The following is a 16,637-nucleotide window of genomic DNA, read 5'->3' as shown; positions in this document are numbered from 1 at the left end:
TCCTGTTTAATTGTGCAGTGCTTACTTTGAAAGTAGTTGTTAGACTCCAGAAAATTTGTTTTTGTGGCTGCCCCAAACTAGGTTGTATTGGTTGAGATGCCTAGAAGATATTCAGTGAAAAACTATAGCAAAATGTGCTGCAAGGTGACCCGCAAAAACAAAGTCTTGGCAGTTTAATAAACCCTTTTCTTGTTTTTATGATAGAACTAACTAGAAAATGACATTTATAACCCAGGAACAAAAACTGTGCTACATCATGTTATTTGTGGTTTTGCATAGCCATGTGAAGTCGGGAACATATATTTTGTGGATACATTGGTCATACTGTAATTTCTTAGAGTTCTTGAAATGAAGTCCTATCCAGCAATGTTTACATGTGTAACTTTTCTCTGGATTGCTGTGAGTTTTCCGGGCTGTATGGCCATTTTCCAGAAGCATTCTCTCCTGATGTTTCACCCACATCAATGGCAGGCATCCTCAGAGGTTGTGCAGTCTGACATGGCATTTATAACCCAGGAACAAAAATGGTTACATAGTGCTATCTTTCTCTCTTTTCCCAGATATCAGCATTGACCACCTGCAAAGGGTTCTGAAATGGGGCTGAGGGTCCTTCCACACAGCCATATAACACAGAATATCAAGGCAAATAACCCACAGCACTTGATGAACCAACCTGGACCCAGCATATTATTTGAGAACATAGAAATGCTGGACTAATTCTAACAACCACCATTTCAGATTACACAGAGAAGCCACTGATATCCACAAGAAGCATGTGGACAATTTCAACAGAAAGGAGGAAACCATGAAAATGAACAAAATCTAGCTACCAGTATTAAAAAAAAAAAACTAAAATCAGGACAGTAATTAAAGAACAACATTCAGAAAATGGGAATTCCAGACAAAAAACAATCAGGGCCAGCTAACACCTCCCAACAAAGGATTCCCTCAGGCAAGAAGCAGCCAGGCTTTGAACTGCAAGGCCATTCAATGCTAATCAAGCTGGCCAAGTACAACATTCACACTTGCTTCAAACAGACAAGAGTTCTTTCTCCCAAAATAATTTAGAAATCAGGCTTCATTGATGAACTTCAGTGGACACTCATGGGGATTTGGTTAATCAGTTAACCAATATTTTTTTTTATCTGAAATTTTTCAGGGAGGTGTGAACCCCTAACAACCCCCCACCCCTTGCCTACAGCCCTGTTTATAACTCAGAAACAACAATTGTGTTACATAGTGCTATCTTTCTGTCTCTTTCCCCAGATATGAGTATTGACCACCTGCAGAAGGGTTCTGAAATGAGTCTGAGTGTCAGCTCACCACAGCCGCTCCTGAATGAACACACGAGACTCTCTGTGGTATCACCAGGAACTTTTACTGTAGGAAACATGAACATCAGAAAAGCCAAGAATGGGAGGCTCCGGCCAACCCTCCTTTATATACCCTCCCCCTCATTTGAACAGTCTCTTCCCGCTCAGTAAAACCCCGCGCAAATTCCCCGCCAAGTCCATCAGCCGTTTCTCCTCCGAGTCCTGGGACGCAGGTGTCTTATCAATGTCAGTGACCCTGAAACTCAGAGCCACATCCAGGCTCTAGTAGCAGGGTTCTGACATGGCGTCCTCCTCCCCTTCGTCCTGGAAGGAAAAGATTAAACACAACTATTGTTCTCCGCTGTCCAGAGTTCCTTTATACTTTTTTAACAGGCTGCAATGGAATACCGGGTGTACCTTTCCTAGGTCCTTTGGTAGCCTCAGCTCATAGGTCACTTCGTTTATTCTTTTTGCTACCCTGAATGGCCCTATATAGCGTGGAGCCAATTTCTTGGATGGGAACCCCAATTTCAGGTTTTTTGTGCTCAGCCAAACCAGATCTCCTTCGCCCAATTTGTCCCCCTCTCGGCGCCTACGATCCGCAAAGAGCTTGTACTTCTTTTGTGTTTCCCGCAATGCCTCTACCACGGTTTGCCACCCTTGCTTGATTTTGGCCGGCCATTCCTCGTCGGTCTGGCCCTCCCCTTCCTTCCACTCGGGTAGCCTGGGGAAAGGTGCCACCTCCTGTCCGTATACTATTTCGAATGGGGCACGACCTGTGGCCGAATGTACGGCCCCGTTAAAAGCCATCTCAGCAAACGGAAGAAGGTCCGCCCAATCATCCTGTCTATAATTGGTGTACATCCTTAAGAATTGGCACAGTGTCTGTTGGGTACGTTCGACCCCCCCGTTGGTCGCGGGATGAAAGGCCGAGCTCAGGTTCCTTTCTGCTCCTAACAGCTGTAAGAATTTTCCCCAAAATTTTGCAGTAAATTGGACTCCCCGGTCACTAATTATCTTGTCGGGACACCCATGTAGGCGATATACATGCTTCACATACAAATCAGCAAGTTTTTCAGCTGAAGGGAGTTTTGGCAGAGCCACAAAGTGTGCCTGTTTTGAGAATAGGTCCAATATTGTCCAAATGTATCTGTGGCCTCTGCTGGGGGGTAGTTCGCCTACAAAATCCATGGCTACGCATTCCCATGGCCTCATGGGCTCCACCACCTTCTGCAATAGCCCCTGGGGCTTCCCCGGTGGTGTTTTTCCCTCTGCACATAATTCACACTGCGTGACGTACCCCCTGGCGTCTTTCCTCATTCCGGGCCACCAGCATTGTTTGGCCAACAGTTTAATAGTCCTGGTGGGGCCTAGATGACCCGCACCCTTGTTATCATGGTACTTCCTTAACATTTCTCGTCTTAAACATTCAGGAATATACAATTTCTTATTTACAAACACCAAATCCCCACACAATTCTCCCTTTTCTTTGTTTGTTTGTAACCATTTGTCCATTCCATACGCTCGCTTCAACTCTTCCTCCCATATTTCTCCTCCCCCCGTGGAAATGGCAGTACGTTTGTTTTCTTTGGCCGCTTGTGCTCGAGTTAGTACTGCCAGGCCCCATTGCTTATCAAGAAAAATACTCCCTTCAGATTCCTGAATTCCTCCCCCGTGCTGAGGCATCCGAGAGAGAGCGTCAGCGAGTATATTATGTTTCCCCTGGAAGAATCTGAGTCTGAAATCAAAACGGCTGAAATATTGGGCCCATCTAATTTGCTTCGCTGATAGTTTACGAGGGGATCTTAGATACTGTAAATTTCTATGGTCAGTCCACACCTCAAACGGTGTTCCACTTCCTTCCAGAAAGTGTCTCCAGCACTCTAGTGCGTTTAGAATCGCTAAGGCTTCTCTCTCCCAAATCGGCCAGTTTTTTTCTGTATCGCTAAACTTTTTTGACAGATAGCCACATGGCTTCAGGTTCCCCCCCTCGTCTTTCTGTAGCAGAACTGCCCCATATGCCCGGTCTGACGCATCGCAATGTAGTACAAAGGCCTTAGACATATCAGGGTGCTGTAGGACAGGCTCCTCAGTAAAACGCTTTTTAAGGGCTTCGAAAGCTTCCTGGCATTCTATTGTCCAGGTCAGTTTGGCCCCTGGGGCCTTCACTTTGGCTGTTTCTCCCCTGCCTTTAGTCTTTAACAAATCCGTTAATGGCAAAGTGAGGCGCGCAAAGTCCTTGATAAATGTTCTATAGAAGTTTGCGAACCCTAGGAAGGATTGCAGCTGCTTCCGTGTTTTGGGGGCTTCCCACCCCCTCACGTCTTCTACCTTCGCAGGGTCCATCGCCACTCCCTGGGAGGAAATCCTATACCCCAGAAAGTCTATCTGGTCTTTATTGAACTCGCACTTGGCAAGCTTCGCATACAGTTTTGCTTCTCTCAACTTTTGCAGGACTTCCCTGACTAGTTCTATGTGTTGCTCCTTAGTCCGAGATACTAACAATATGTCATCTAAAAAAACAAAGACTCCCTTGTACAACAATGGATGCAACACTTCGTTGATTAATTGCATGAACGCGGCGCCTCCGCCGCACAAACCGAAAGGGAGCACACGATAATTGAATAATCCGAATGCACAGGAGAAGGCCGTCTTCCACCTGTCCTCTGGTTTAATCTGCAATTTATGGTACGCTTCAATTAAGTCCAATTTAGTGAATATCTGTCCCTCCGATAACTGGGCGATCAAGTCCTTCACTAAAGGTAGGGGGTATTTATTTCCAGAACTGATTGCATTCAGGCCCCTGTAGTCAATGCAGAGCCTCAGCGTTTGGTCCTTTTTGCGCCTGAACAACACAGGCGCCCCTAGAGGGGAATTTGAAGGCTCTATGAAACCCCTCGCTAGGTTTTTATCAATGTATTTTCTCAGTTCCTCCTTTTCCCTAGCCGACATTGGGTATATTTTTGCCTTAGGAAGCTCTGCTCCTGGGACTAGCTCTATCTTCACTTCAACTCTCCGCTTCGGTGGGAAACTGTCTGCTTCCTTCTCATCAAATACGTCCACAAAATCCCGATACTCTGGGGGTAATTTATCTGCCAGTTCTGCTATCCTGATAGAGTCTTCCTCCCCCCTTTTCCCCGGCTCCCTCTCCACTTCCTGGCTCCCTCCTTCCAACTTCATCCTGAAGATCATGCTCTTATCCTCCCAGTTGATTTGCGGGTTGGCCTGCCCCAGCCATGGCATGCCTAGTATAACATTATAGCTGGCTATTTGTGATATCACAAATGACACCTTTCCTTCCCAACTCCCTATCTTACACTTTACATCTTCGGCACTGTACTTAGCTAATGATCCCGATGCTGTGGATCCGTCCAACTGCGAAAAAGCTATTGGGGATTCTAGGTTCGTTCTTTCGCATCCCAATCCCTCGGCTAATTCAGGGGAGATGATGTTCCTGGAACATCCACAATCCACAAATGCTTTGCAGGTTGCTTGTTTGCTGCCACTTTCCAGCTGAATGGGGACCACTATCATGGCTTTGTCCTGACTTACCAACCCCCCCGAGTGGTGCCTCATCGGTGGTTCTTCCTCGGCGCGTTTCCCTGCCACGGCTCTTGGTTTGGGCGGGCCTCCGCCTTCCCCTTTTCTCTGCCAGCACTCGGCAGCCCTGTGGCCCAAACGGCCGCACACGAAGCAGCCCCTCCTGCTGGTGCTCACGTTCCCTGTCGGCTCCGTTCTCCTCCCGGCTGGGGTTGATCCCTCCTTCCGGCTCCCCTCTTTCATCTGCGGCCGCTGCTGTAGCCCTCCTCGGTGCCTCCTCGCCTGGGCCAGCGATGTCTCGATGCGCCCCGCCAGCTGAATCCATCCGCGCAGTGTGTCAGGCTCATCACGATGCACCGCCCAGGAGAGGATCTCCCGCCTGAGCCCCTCTTTGAAGAGTTCTATCCTTGTCACTGCAGACCATTCCGGCACCTTTTCAGCGAGGCATTGGAACTCCTCCGCATACTCAGATACCGACCTCTGCCCCTGGGAGACGGTCTTCAACTCCTCCCTCGCCCGGATCTGCTCCAGTGGATCTCGGAAACGGGTCTCCAGGGCCCCCATAAAGCGTCGGAGTGACCCCAGACATGGGTCGCGCCGCGCGTGTAGTTGAACGTACCAGCTGGCCGCTCCCCTCTTCAACACTGCACCAATGGCCCGTACCCGGCTGGATTCCGTTCTAAAAGTGTGGGCATTGTCCTCCATATAGCCCCTCACCGTGGTCAGGAAAAAATCCAGTTCAGAGGACTCTCCCCCAAACTCGATCCTTAGTTCCTCTCGTCTCGGTAGGGGTCCCTGTGGTGGCAATCCCCAATTCTCCGCCCGTCGCAAGCCCCCTTGCGGGCCAGTGGGCCCCGCTGCTGCTTCCCTTCGTCCTGTGCCACGCCCGGCATTCGCCAGGGGCACCAGGGTCTCAGTTGGGAGCGTAGCCGGGATTCTCGGAGGCTTTTCCCCTTCGTCGTCACTCTCCTCCACCCGCGTCAGGCTCGTTTGGATCTTGGGCCGGGCACCGGGCTCCTTTCGCATTTCCCTTCCCTTCGGTGCTGGGAGGTCTGCAAAGCCCTGGCTGCTTCCCATGCTCACGTCCCACATTGAGCTAGCCCGGAGTTCCCTTCCTCGCTCCGGCTCCGCCAAAACCGCCAGGCGCTCCATCGCCCTCGACATCACTGCCAGGGTGGTCTCCATCGCCGACATCCTCTCCTCCAGAAACACCATCTTTTGCGGGCCTGGGGAAGGTGAACCTTCCTCTCCTCCGGTGCTATCTCCCCGCACCACTCCGCGCCTCTGGGTTACCCCATTTGGCTGGGCATAAGCGGTGGATGACGCCAGGGCCGCCAGCTGGTGGAACTCAGCGTCCGTCTCGGGAGTTGCCCTTTCCGACCTTCCTCCTCCGGCGCCCAAGAGCTCTTCATCCTCCACTTGCATGTTACACCTCACCGCTACAGCGGGATGGTGTCCGTATTCTTGGCTTAGTGTCAGCTCACCACAGCCGCTCCTGAATGAACACACGAGACTCTCTGTGGTATCACCAGGAACTTTTACTGTAGGAAACATGAACATCAGAAAAGCCAAGAATGGGAGGCTCCGGCCAACCCTCCTTTATATACCCTCCCCCTCATTTGAACAGTCTCTTCCCGCTCAGTAAAACCCCGCGCAAATTCCCCGCCAAGTCCATCAGCCGTTTCTCCTCCGAGTCCTGGGACGCAGGTGTCTTATCAATGTCAGTGACCCTGAAACTCAGAGCCACATCCAGGCTCTAGTAGCAGGGTTCTGACACTGAGACTGTATCAAACTAGGCTGAGGACCAAATGTTGCCCATCCATGCTGTATAGCAGGCATGGGCAAACTCTGGCCCTCCGGGTGTTTTGGACTCCAACTCCCACAATTCTTAACAGATGGTAGGAATTGTGGGAGTTGAAGTCCAAAACACCCGGAGGGCCAAAGTTTGCGCAGGCCTGCTGCTTAGTATACTATGGATTCCTTTTCATCACCTTGATAAAAATTGTGTCCCTCAAAGGCACCTGATGTATTTTCACCATCTCTTCTAGAATGACAGATTGGTATAATTCTCTCATCACTCCTTTCTCAAGAACAGACTAGACAAAACACCTAGCCCCATATTTAGTAGTAGTGCTCCCCAAAGTGATAAAGGAAGATCCTATCATAACCTTTCCACACTTCTGCATCCTGCAAGATATCCTTCCTTCCCTAGTGACTGGAGACACAGGCTTTATTTGCAAGTCTGATAGTTTGGTCACAAAACTTGGAAGGGAGTACTGCAATGAAAGGTTTGGAGTTGAAGTCCAAAACACCTGGAGGGCCAGGTAGATTCATATCAGGACAGGACTTTGGGATAGGCATCTGGAAACCTCTTTGTCAGAAAGATTAATATGGTTACTAAATGCGGCAGAGTTGACTCATAACATTGTTGAAATGAAGCTATACAGTTTGCCATCTAAATGAAGCTATACACTTTGCCTGGTCATCAGAGCCGGCTTTAGGTATTTTTCAAGTGTAGGCGAACAGAATTTTGGCGCCCTCCCCCCAAACCAATCACTGAAAAATAAAAGCATTGGATAAGCAAAAATGTTGGACAATAAGGAGGGATTAAGGAAAAGCCTACTAAACATCAAATTACATTAAGATTTTACAAATTATGCACCAAAACATCATGTTTTACAACAAATCAACAGAAAAAGCAGTTCAATACATGGTAATATTATGTAGGAATTACTATACAGTACAGTCTCACTTATCCAACGTTCTGGATTATCCAACACATTTTTGTAGTCAATGTTTTCAATGCATTGTGATATTTTGGTGCTAAATTCATAAATACAGTAATTACTACATAGCATTAATGTGTAATGAACTACTTTTTCTGTCAAATTTGTTATATAACATGAAGTTTTGGTGCTTAATTTGTAAAATCATAGCCTATTTTGATGTTTAATAGGCTTTTTCTTAATCTCTCCTTATTATCCAACATATTTGCTTATCCAACGTTCTGCCGGCCCGTTTATGTTGGATAAGTGAGACTCTACTGTATTTGCGAATTTAGCACCAAACATTGAGCAGGGATATAGGGCAGTGTAGACTTAGATAACCCAGATAGCCCCTGGTATTAAAAAAAAACCTCTAAAATCAGGACAATAAATAAAGAACACTCTGAAAACAGGAGAAATCCAGACATTCTTTCTCACCAGGAAGGTGTTTGGGGCTTTGTGTAGCAGAATAGAATAATCTAATTGCACCATTATCAAGAGAGATTATGCAATGAACTATAAGACATTTCTCACCTCTTAGGTCAAGTATGTACCAAACAGTGGGAGAGAAGGCTGTATCAAAGGGACAATACTGTAACAATCTCTCCTGCCTGACTCAGTTTAGTGTGTTCCCAAATAAGCACTTCACGCAATAAAGGGCATCGGGAATCAACACAATCAACACGATTTAATAGGATTACTTTTTCATAGTGTAACAACAACAAGAAGAATATTTATTATTTTTTATTTATTTATTTATAGTATTTATACCCCACCCTTCTCACCCCAAAGGAGACTCAGAGTGACTTTACAAAACATATATGGCAAACATTCAATGCCGATTACACAATTAACAAGGACAAACAAGACAGAAGAGCTAAAGGCAGTTTTTATTCACCATCTTATTTCCAGTATCTTTGGATGCTGTGCTCAACTTTGACCGGGGGGGGGGGGGGGGGCGCTTACTGTCACTCTATCTTCCATGCTGAGGAGTTTCCTTGATTGATGTCCTTAAAGGTGCCTTTATAAACTCCCAGCTTAAAAGTGGTACCTATTTTATCTACTCGCATTTCTGCTTTCGACCCTACTAGGTGGGCAGGTGAGCTGGGGATAATGACAGGTGCTGATGATCGTGCCATCACTGCCCAAGCTGGGAGCTTTGAAATGGTTGAACAAAAGCTCTCTGAAACTTCAGGTGCTCTTACTGCCTATTACAGGGAAAACCAGCTGATCCCTATTTATTTATTATTTATTTACAGCATTTATATTCCGCCCTTCTCACCCCGAAGGGGACTCAGGGCAGATCACATTACACATATAGGCAAACATTCAATGCCTTTTAACATAGAACAAAGACAAACAAACATAGGCTCTGAGCGGGGCTCGAACTCATGACCTCCTGGTCAGAGTGATTCATTGCAGTTAATTGCACTGGCTTGCTCTCCCGCCTGCGTCACAGCCCGGGCCCTAATCCATCTAAAATGCAGATATGTGCTTTTCACCTTAAGAACAGACAAAATACTTGGTGCTCTGTGTTCTGACTTACTTGACTATCAAGCAAAAAGTGGAGAAATTGTGGGAGCCGGAGTCCTAAATGCCTGGAGGGCAACAAGTCGTATAGACCTGGGCTAGATATTAATATTCCACATCTGGAGGACAGAGAAAAAAAGGACACATGGGGACTAACCCAGTGAAACTATTAAATAAAGTATTTATTGACATTGTGCTCTACCACCCCCTGCTGTAGATTTATTTTAAAATAGAGTCCCAAACAGAATCCGACACAAAGCAGCAATTCTCAAATTGTTCCATAGATTATTTGAAAATTGCTGAGGGTTTTGGCAGATCACTTAAGGACATTGGTTTTCTATTCTATAGATACAAACATAGAACACATCACAGCATTTTCCCCTCCTTGCACCATCATGATTACAGTAATTTGCACAATGCTGGTATATGACGTTTCTGACAATTCCTTTGCAATACAGTTCTTTGCTCTTTAACTTGATCTTGCCTTTTACCCCACAGTTTTACAGAAAATCCAGACTTTTAGGTATGAGGCTGGCATTTCTGGTGGCATCACTTTGCTATGGAATTGGGGAGAGGGGTTAGCGGTGAGCAGAACTCACTGATCATTAACTGCTCCAAAATAGGTCTTTCCCAGATTGAATTTTTCTAAAAAGGTACCTGCCCCTATACTTGCATATCAGTACATCAGTATTTGCACACCTCTATTTAACAGAAAATACATATATTCGCATGCATGGTGGAAAAAGAAGAAACAACGGAATTTGCTAGATCCTTCAGGCAATTCTATGGTCTATTTCCCCCAGAAATGACTGTGGGGTTGTGTTGGAGGACCTAGGAAATTCCTACAGAAAATAACTCTTTAGAATCTCTAGGTCCTTCAACGCAACTCTAAAAAGTGAGGTAATTTAATGGCACCCAGTTGTATCCACAGTTTCATGTAACTGTAGTCTGGCTGAAAATGTATTTATCGTACATACAAGGGTTTTACAGGAAGGATGAGGAGCCACAGAGTTTTCATCAGACACAGCAGGTGCCTGAAGACAATCTATACACATAAGAGTGAAAAATGTGTATGTGTTTATGTGGAGGAGGTGTTCACTTACATAGACAGCCTCCCATCTCCACAAACAGCTATAGTTCCCACTGAAGAGGAGACACCCATGGCCCTCCTTCCACTGACATACAGGTTATAGTGAGCGCCATGAACATGTAGCCCAAACCCTGCCTGTGTCCTCCACAAACACCATTCTGTCCCCCAATCAAGTGAAGGCTTTCATGTGAGGACAATTTCATCCTAGATGTTCTGTTTTTCCTCCAGAATGGACATCCCAGGGTTCCTTAATTTGCATGAACCTGCCCACTGCCTCTCCCTTAACCCTTTCCTACCCTTTTCTATGGCACACAGTTAACAGAGGAATTGATCAGCAACTGAACATGAGGTTTGGGGAGAATTCACCATGATTTACAAGAATTGTACTTGACCTGCATCCAGAGAGCACTGTGAACCCAACCAACGATGGATCTGGACCAAATTTACCACGGATAATGGGACTTGCAGTATCTTCACTGATACTGTGTCCCCCACCAACAATGGACTAGGGCCAAACTTGGCACAGAGAAGCCCCATGGCTAACTGAATATACTGCAGGGGTTAGTGGGAATGGACCTTGATTTTGAGAGTTATAGTTCACCTACATACAGAGAAACTGTGACCCCCACTGACAATGGACCAAGACCAAACTTGGCACAGAGAAGCCCCATGACCAACTGAATATACTGCAGGGATTTAGGGGAATGGACCTTGATTTTGGGAGTTGTAGTTTACCTGCATCCAGAAAGCACTGAACCCAGCTGACGTCAGATCTGGACCAAACTTGCAACACAGATCCAACATGGCTAACTGTGCATACAGGCCTGGTTGGGGTGTGATTGACCTCGGATCTGGGAGTCGTAATTCACCCATATCTAGAGAGCCCTGAACTTAGCCGACGACTGTTATGGACTAAACTTGGCATACATACCCAAAATGGCCAACTGTGAATACTGGCAGGGTTTGGGGGTGATTGTCTTGGGAATCTGGGAGTTGTTGTTCACCCCCTTATCCAGACAGCACTGAACCCAGCCAACAATGGATCTAGACCAAACTTCAGTGATACTACATAACATCCCAAAAGAAACAATGCCTTCTAATAACCCGGGCACTACTGGGTCCCCAAGCTACTAATGCAATAAAGTTGAAGTGGAAAGAATGGATTCTGCTCTAGTCAATCCAATTGCAGCTGTATGTGCTTGCCTATAATAGCTAAAGTAAACAGCAGCTGCTTTCAGAATCTCTGACTGTGGCCCCATCTACACTGCCATATAATCTATTTTCTGAATCCAGATTATCTGCTTTGAATTGTATTATATACCACTGTAGACACATATAATCCAATTCAAAGCAGATAATCTGGATTCAGAAACTGGATTATATGTCGGTGTAGATCCAGCCTGTGTAGCAAGTCAAGTTACTTGCTACCTCCCAGCATATTAAAAAAGCAGAGATCTGTCAGTTCAGCCACTGAAATGGCAGGCAGGGAGTCATCCCTGGATATATTTTGGCAGAACATTTCAAGTGGACTAAAAAGTTCAAAATATTTTCTTTACTTATGCAAGGCTTACTTGACCCGGTTGCTTCATTTCTTAGTCTTAGTATTGCTAAAATATGTTGAGGTCTTCTTTTTTGTGGGATGGGAACTTCCCTCTATTCTATTAATTTTATTCCTGCCTCTGATATCCAATTCTCAATTAAAGGAGGAATACCAAGAAAAACATCTATTTTACTCACTGTAATACTTTTTTCACATGCTTTTAAAAGTGTTTTAAGGTAATAGATTCAGGCTATTGCTGCAGTTTTTGTCAGAGGACACTGGTTTTGGTCCAATAATGCATCTGTTTGTCCAAGGAGCATTATTACTTTATTATTCAGCCAATGGAGATGGTTATTGTAAGCATTTTGATGGACTTAGGGAAGGACTTCTTCCTCTGCCTTGTGCCAAGCCTTGTGATAAGCTTTCCTGCTGAGTGTATGACTTTTCTTTTTAAAAAATCATTTTCTTTTTCGCTAACTGAAACTAATGTTACTAAAATTTCAAAAACAACAACACTGGGGGTTTCCATGCCTTGTTTATTGCTGGAAACAAGGAGAACCGATTCTCCCATGTTTCTCCATTTGTACGCTTTGCCTTTTCATTTTCTGTTTCCTACACTTCTGTTAAGAGAAACATTAACCAACCACAGTTATTGTATTCCCCTAGTTTAGCAACAATTTCTTGTGTTATGTGTGAATCATCTGAGCACTCGCATGTTGTTTGTGCGAAATAATAATTACAAAGTCAACCAATCTATTGTAATTGGCCTAATACACTCCATTTTGGCAATAGCTGGCATCTCACCCATGGCAATGACCTGTATTGTTTTTCTGAGCGCTCCTATTTGTGCTATGCTAGAGATGTATTGTAACTGCAATATTATGTCACCAGGGCCACCCAATACAATGTTATGGCATGACTCTGAGAACATCTCGTAAACAACAAACAATCTATGGGTAATGTGTTGTTGAAGGCTTTCATAGCCAGAATCATTGGCTTGCTGTGAGTTTTCCAGGCTGTATGGCCATATTCCAGAAGCATTTTCTCCAGGGTGGTGTTAGCTGGCCCTGATTGTTTCCTGTCTGGAACTCACCTGTTTTCTAAGTATTGGGTTTTTTTTATTATTCACTGTCCTGATTTTAGAGTTTTTAAAATACTGGAAGCCAGATTTTGTTCATTTTCATGGTTTCCTCCTTTCTGTTGACATTGTCCACATACTTGTGGATTTCAATGGCTTCTTTGTGTAGTCTGACATGGTAGTTGCTGGAGTGGTCCAGCATTTCTGTGTTCTCAAATAATATGTTGTGTCCATGTTGTTTCTTCAAGTGCTCTGCTATGGCTGACCTCTCTGGTTGGGTTAGTCTGCAGGGCCTTTCATGTTCCTTGATTCGTATCTGGGCAATGCTGCGTTTGGTGGTCCCTATGTAACTTGTCCACAGTTGCATGGTATAGGGTAGACTCCTGTAGAGGTGAGAGGATCCCTCTTGTACTTTGTTGAATGTAGCATTTGTTAGATCTTCTTAGACATTCCACAGATATATAAACTCCATTTGCCTAGTCTCCAACACAACCTGAGGATGCCTGCCATAGATGTGAACAAAACATCAAGAGAAAATGCTTCTGGAACATGGCCATACAGCCCAGAAAACTCACAACAACCCAGATAAAAGTTACACATGTAAAAATTGCTGGATAGGACTTCATTTCTGTGATGACCCATGGGTAATGTAGTCCCATTCCTGGCACTGTGGTGCCAGATGAAGAGGAAAACTTGGGTTTTTCGCCGTTTCAGTCAGAATTGGAACTTTCCCAGCCAGATTTGGAAACCTTGCACCTGCAAGAGATTTGTCTTCCAGAAGTCTGTCAAACAAGCCCTGAGCCTAAATCTCCTACGTTTTCTCGCCATGATTTTTGTAAACAACAGAGAGGAGTCGATCAGGCGTCTCGCAGGAGTGCTAGGATAGCTGCTAAGCATTCAGCTGATTAAGCCTGCTTCCCATGGGAAACTTTAGGGAGTCATGCATCTGGACTCAGAAAATAGCTTTCGTTTCTGGTTCTCCAGAGAACTGCTCTTGGGCGGGAAAACGGGACCCTATTTAGGTGTTTTACCCACAAAGGGATCTTGCGGAGTCAATTCGTCAGCAACCGGAGTAGCGTGTGTGGACAGCTACTCCGCTTCCAAGCCTCCGTTCCTGTCGCCAAGCCTTCGTTCCCAGCTTTGTTTACTCCACGAATCCTGCCTTGCTTTCTAAGACTCAGCCTCGTCTTGTTTCCCGGATTTTGCCAAGAAATTACCACGGATCTTGTTCTTGTTCCTTGTTTCCTTGTTGCCTTGAATCAAGCCTCGTTTTCCCAAGAATCAAGTTACTTCCTAGCCTCGCTCAAGTTTCACGGACTAAAAGACCTTGTCATCTCCCCTCACTTTGCCTGGCAAAGTGAGTGTTTCGGTTATTGGATTACAACTTTGGACCTTAATATTTCATATTGGACATTGTTTCTTTGGACTAATTTTGACCTTTCCTGAAAGGTCTATTTCTGGACTATTTCATACACTTGCTTTTATTAACTTTATATATTCCTTCAATAAAGATATTAGTTAGATTCTGGCCTCTGTGTATGGTTATTGGTGCTCTGCAGCCTGGGTCGTGACAGTTTGACTCCGCCACCCTAAGCACCAATTAACCTAGGCCAGTATGTCTACCGGAACCGTGCCGGGTGGCCAGCCACTTAGCTACACCATCGACAAGGACGAAGTGGACCGCATCCGTGACAAGCTCAATGCGCAGGATGGGGAAATAAGGGGTTTGAAGGAGCGCGGAATCCGTCTCCCGGCCATGGCGTTGCCAACCAAGTTTTCTGGAGAAGCTTCTAAGGTTCATGTTTTCCGTCGCCAATGCCAGGCTTATCTAGAGGCCCGTGCTGCCGAGTTTCCCCAAGAAGACATCAAGGTGGCGTGGATTTACAGTCTCTTGGACGGGCCAGCGGCCAACTGGGCGACGGCACTGTTCGACCAAGTCTCCCCACATCTAAGGTCAGCGCAACATTTCTTGGACCACCTTAAGGCGACCTGGGGAATCGAGGACAATTTGGAGGCAGCCGGCCACAAACTCCGGCGCCTCTCCCAAGGGGACAGACCCTTGTCCCAGTACATAGCCGAGTTCCGAGTGCTGGCCCACAACACCGGCTGGAACGATGTAGCCCTCAGAGGACAATTTCGGGAGGGTCTCAACATTGAGATGCTGGAAGAAATCTCCAAGGTGGATCCTCCCCACTCTCTTGAAGCACTCATTGATCAATGTTTACGAGCTGAAGTCATGCTTGCCAACAGAAAACAATGGGTCCGAGGCCAGAGCGGTAGAGCTGGGGTGAAACCTCCCGCTCCCACCGGCGTCCAGCCGCGTCCAGTATGGAGACCCCCGCCACCAGCCCCATACCCCAGAGGGAGCGAGGAGGTGCCGATGCAGTTGGGCAATGTGCGTCCCAGATTAGATGCCGCCGAGAAGGCCCGCCGCCAACGCCTAAATCTCTGTTGGTACTGCGGAAACGGGGGCCACTTCGCCAGAGAGTGCCCAGCCAAGGGGAAGCCCGCCGCCCGTCTGGCAGCGGCGTCCTCCACGGAGACGAAGGCGTCTGAGGCGGCTGGCGCGAAGCCGGCGGGGGAAGCCAGCGACCGGGCGTAGAGAGGCTCGCCAACCCGGTCAAAAAACCCACTCAAGAGCCGCCAACCGGGGTCCTATTTCTTCTAGTGGTCACCTTGTGGTCAGCAAAAAAAGGGCCCGTCATGGTCCATGCCATGATAGACTCAGGAGCCACAAACAATTTCATTGATAGAGAGTATGCCGACTCTCTGGGATTACAATATCATGACTTCAAGAACGCCCGTGTGGTGCAAGCCATCGATGGCCGCCCCCTCAAGACGGGTCCCGTAAGCCAGTGGTCGGAACCCACCAGAATGTGGATAAGGGAACATATGGAAGAGATTTCCTTCTTTGTTACCGAGGTTCCCCATTTCCCTGTGATTTTGGGAATTCCATGGCTGACACTTCACGACCCAAGCATCTCCTGGTCCAACAGAGAACTGCAGTTTGCTTCAAAATATTGTCAAAACCATTGCCTTGTAGCCAAGATCTGCCATGCCACAAACACTGAACCCATTATCACCTTGCCCAAGAAGTACTCAGAATATTGGGATGTATTCAATGAAAAAGAAGCCGAGAGATTACCCCCACATAGACCTTATGACTGTGCCATTGACTTGGTGGAGGGGGCCCCGATCCCGCGAGGACATCTCTACTCCCTGACTGAACCGGAGCAAGAAGCTCTCAGGGAGTTCATAGAGTCAAACCTTCGCAAGGGATTCATCAGACCCTCTCAATCCCCAGCCGCTTCCCCAGTGATGTTTGTGAAAAAGAAGTCAGGGGACTTACGCTTGGTGGTGGACTATAGAGCATTGAACAATATCACTAAGCAGAACAGCTATCCCCTGCCCTTGATCTCGGACCTACTAGACCGACTTCGAGGAGCCAAGGTCTACACCAAGCTGGATCTTCGGGGGGCTTATAATCTAGTTCGCATCAGAGAAGGGGACGAGTGGAAGACCGCCTTCCAGACTAAATTCGGATTATTCGAGTCCCGAGTTATGAATTATGGTTTATGTGGAGCTCCCGCAACGTTCCAGCATTTTGTCAATGACATCTTTCAGGATTATCTAGATCGGTTCTTGATCATCTACCTGGACGATTTTTTGGTGTTTTCTAGATCACAATCAGAACATGAGAACCACGTCAGAATGGTGTTACAACGATTGCGGGATCATGGACTTTATGCCAAGCTGGAAAAATGCGCTTTTGATCTACAAG

Source organism: Anolis carolinensis, chromosome 1, assembly GCF_035594765.1.
Source record: "Anolis carolinensis isolate JA03-04 chromosome 1, rAnoCar3.1.pri, whole genome shotgun sequence".
In the NCBI taxonomy this organism is placed as follows: Eukaryota; Metazoa; Chordata; class Lepidosauria; order Squamata; family Dactyloidae; genus Anolis; species Anolis carolinensis.
This window is presented reverse-complemented; position numbering follows the sequence as displayed.